The sequence below is a fragment of the Pseudophryne corroboree genome, chromosome 4 (assembly GCF_028390025.1).
Source record: "Pseudophryne corroboree isolate aPseCor3 chromosome 4, aPseCor3.hap2, whole genome shotgun sequence".
In the NCBI taxonomy this organism is placed as follows: domain Eukaryota; kingdom Metazoa; phylum Chordata; class Amphibia; order Anura; family Myobatrachidae; genus Pseudophryne; species Pseudophryne corroboree.
In genome coordinates, this window is record NC_086447.1 from 782,933,425 (window position 1) to 782,937,829 (window position 4,405).

Sequence of the window (4,405 nt, forward strand, 5' to 3'; positions counted from 1 at the left end):
CTTTTGTGTATTCTGGGTGTCATCATATTGGTCGGTCTGATATTTAGATGCGTTCGGGTTTTAACAAAGTGTAAACGTAGCGCCCGAGTGATGAGTTTAAGAAGTGAAGATACTGTAATAACAACGACTGATTTGATTTACGACCCAACCATTGAGACAATGTTGTGATGAAAATGTGATTCCACGGTCCGTTTCTTTCACCCGTTTCTCCTTTGTTTTCCTCCAAGGTACAAAGACATCCGCTTGGAAGAAGAATTTGACAACCTTTTACACAGACAACTGATGGACTATGCCATAGACCCCCATATCCCTAGTAACTTTAACTTTACGCTAGCCCAACACTTTTTGTAAGTCTATGGACATTGAAAAAAGCTTTTTGCACACCGTTTATAGCAAAAGCATCGGGAGACTACAGTCAACATGTACATCGAGACAAGACAAGACAAGACACAGACAAGACCTCAATCGGCAAATGTACATTAAACTCACATAGTTTACGACTGCATTTACCATAATTGCTCTTTATCTTCATTTCTACAACCTCCAGGTAATAACACACATAGTCGATAGGGAATATAGGCACAGATATCAGCACTCACATATCCCCCCATTCATGTATCATCAACTAAAATGTGCTCCCCCATTTTGTTGCAACCAAAAGCCGAAAAGAGCTCGGTAAAGTTTTACAGCCCATCCACAGACCCTTAATACGGGATAAGAAGGAATTCAAATGTATACTTCGCAATACCTCGAAGCTTGATTTAAAACACGTACGGCACGATGATACATGACCCCCCAAACATGGATTCATACACACATGCTTCTGCTATCTCACTAGGTCATACCGTTTTCCCACCTTCCCCTCTTCTCCCCTACCCAATCATAGAAATGTATTATACATGACATATATTTTTCTCTTTTTGAACTGTTTTAGGAAGTGGCAGTTATTGGTGACTGCCAAAGGGTGGACTGTCAAAGTCAGAAAAATATCACGCTGCACATTGCCATATATGCACCTTATGCGTGTGCCCGTTGCACGAGCATGAGCTCTCCCGTGCGTGCGTATACTCGCGGTCGCGTGCACTCGCGGGCGCGCGGTATGCGCATTTACGGTAGAGTTTGTGTGCATCTAGTGGGCGACTCAATCGTAACATATTTTAGTCATATAATGTATTTTGTAGATTATGGTCCCTTTGATAGACTCTGAAAGTTTAGTTAATATAGCATGTTCGGGGACAAAGAGATTCCTCTTTGTTTGATACGAAGGGTCAGACAGGGGTTACACAGTGGTGTTTAGTATCCATCGGAAGAGAATATAATTAGCAATATTCCGGTGTTGGTTTGAAGCGGATTACTCGCTCGTGCGTATAGTTATGGACATAAGAAGTTTATGGACATTTACTATATTTGCACTTTATTACCCATGCGGCGGGAAACCCAGTTTCCCTCCCACCTGAGCAGTTTGAAATAGTCACAGCCCACCTGTATGAACCAACCTATGACCTTTTGTTATAATGCAGAGACGAATTCCTGTGTCCAATGAACAATAAGAATGTAGGGACCATTGTACTGTACTGTGTGTAAGTGTATATAAAGACAAGCCGATCTGGGCCAGCTCTCTACTCTTGACAACGGTTCTCATCACTGATAATCGGGAGCTGGATATCCAGAAAGGCGCTTGCGATTGTTCCCCTTGTGCGTAAGTTCTCTGCAACCATATTTATCTCCTATTTTGTTGTAAGCCATTCTCTCTCTCCTTTCCCCCTTAAATGTAATTGTGTCTTTGTTGTATTTTAACGTGTAGTAACTCGGTTAGGTATTTTATGTTAGTTTGGTAGTGTATAACTTGTATTGTGTATTCTTTTGCGATTGAACGTTCATTCATTCCCTTAAAAGGTGTTAGACCCTTAGACCGGTATTTGAGTGTTTATTATATTGCTAAAGGGTTCTCAGAGCGTAAGAATCGCTCATACAGCTTTCTAACTAACAAGGTTACACTGTGTTGCATTTACACCTTATCACTGCACAAAGGTTTACAAATAAGTACATTGTTTAGGATATTGTTACAGAGTTTTAACTCTGTGAGCGTCAGCGCCGCTCGTGATCTCCTCGTGGTCTCGAGCGTCCGCTACACTGATAGCGTATCATTACGTTAGTCGGCAGCCTATAGCGTGCTTGCCATTACGCATTAAGCCATGAGAGAACGTGCCGCTCGTGCGTCTCGTCCACGGCTAAGCGTCCGCTACGCTGAGTACGTACCCTTACGGTACCACTTACTCTAATAGCGTACTGAGTCTTTTAACCTTTTAGTGTGTTTTATATAGGATATATATTAGGCTTTTACAATATATATACAGGTTGAGTATCCCATATCCAAATATTCCGAAATACGGAATATTCCGAAATACAGACTTTTTTGAGTGAGAGTGAGATAGTGAAACCTTTGTTTTTTGATGGGTCAATGTACACAAACTTTGTTTAATACACAAAGTTATTAAAAATATTGTATTAAATGACCTTCAGGCTGTGTGTATAAGGTGTATATGAAACATAAATGAATTGTGTGAATGTAGACACACTTTGTTTAATGCACAAAGTTATAAAAAATATTGGCTAAAATTACCTTCAGGCTGTGTGTATAAGGTGTATATGTAACATAAATGCATTCTGTGCTAAGATTTAGGTCCCATCACCATGATATCTCATTATGGTATGCAATTATTCCAAAATACGGAAAAACCCATATCCAAAATACCTCTGGTCCCAAGCATTTTGGATAAGGGATACTCAACCTGTATATATATATATATATATATATATATATAAACTTGGTTCTTTTACCTAAAGGAATGGAGAAGCAATCCATCCCAGGCAACCTTTACAAGTTTGTATCGGTGGAGGAGGGCACCCCGGTGGCTGTAACAAGGACAGTGAGTGCCGTAACAATATATGGATATATATGTGTGTGTATATATATATATATATATATATATAGTATTTGTTAAGTAGTACCGCCTTGATAGACTTTCATATTACTTTTGTTTGCTGTAGTGCAGTAATAAAGAATAACGGTTATCTTAGGGTATGTTCGGCAGTACCCCTCAGATTGGTCCTCTGCTTGAACGGACCTATTGGTTGGATCTAAAGGAACGCCAAATTATATGGATCTCTACTGGTTAATACCTTTCAGATTTATCAAACACATATATAGTACAAAGTTTGTTAAGAGTAGTATGACAGATTATTCGTTGAATACAACCAAATGCAATTTTTACAAAATATAAGTATATTTATTAAAATAATTATTTAAAAATTAATATAAAATATTATAACCGACGAGACAATAAATGTACTAATTCATAAGTATGGTTGAATTCTCAGCATATATTTGAAAGACAGTTCTTTTCTTTCCTTTGAGTTTGAATAGTAGAATAATATACTAGAGAAAAGGAGAGAAAGAAGGCTCTTGTGTGGGCGCACTCTTGGAAGGAAAGGAAAATTCCTATAACATGTAGAGAGAGATACTTAAAACATAACTTTTAATGTTGACATTTGTAATAAGAATACCCATATAAATGATCCATATCAAAGAAAGAAATGTGATAATTAGAATTATTAAAAATGTTCTGGTCTGTTTAATCACACTTGGTGATTGGAATGGTTGTAGACATTGAATCGTCTTACCCACAATTCCCCTGACCAGCACAGAATATCTGTGTTGATGGAACCAAGGAGTGATCATAAGAGTTATTAGATAAGTAAGTCCCACTTGGGCTACTTAATTCAAAGTTGGTTGGTCTCCTGCATTCAAATGAGCTTGACTTTCTGACGTAAGCCACAAAAAATAGTAGTAAGCCTCAAAAGAAGAAAAAAAGGAAGAGGAAAGGGGAAAATAGAATTAGTGGTGATACTGCTGTTGGCGTCGCAAACACATATGAAGGGAAATGGTCCCAACTCTACAACACCGGGTATTCGCAGGAAGTCTCCTCTCCTGGTACTGACCCGGCCCAACGCTGTTTGGCTTCCAAGATCAGACGAGATCGGGCATTGGCAGCGTGGTATGATAGTAGAGAATTTTTATGATAGTACACCAATGAGAGTGCACCTATGTAGGAAACGGAAGAAAGAGGAAGAAAAGGAGAGACAGAAAAAAAGAAAGAGAAAAAAGGAAATGAAAATAGTATATGGGAGAAAAAAGGAATGAATCAGTATAGCGTAATTGATGGATCTGCTTTCTGCGTTAGACACAGCTCAACAAATCCCACGTCTGTGGTATTGTGCTCCGTGAATCGCAGATGAGAGTCCATGAAACAATAGTGAAGTATGAGCAAGAGGTATGAGAGATATGATGGGTTAAATTGTCAAAAAAATATATATATCATCACGAAAGACTAGTGAGAAATTG

The 4,405-nt window shown here is 38.6% G+C and overlaps 1 pseudogene; it reads right to left on the reverse strand.

Moving 5' to 3' along the window:
- Positions 1 to 3,953: 3,953 nt before the first annotated feature.
- LOC134913263 (5S ribosomal RNA) lies at positions 3,954 to 4,072 on the reverse strand (annotated as a pseudogene).
- Positions 4,073 to 4,405: the final 333 nt, after the last annotated feature.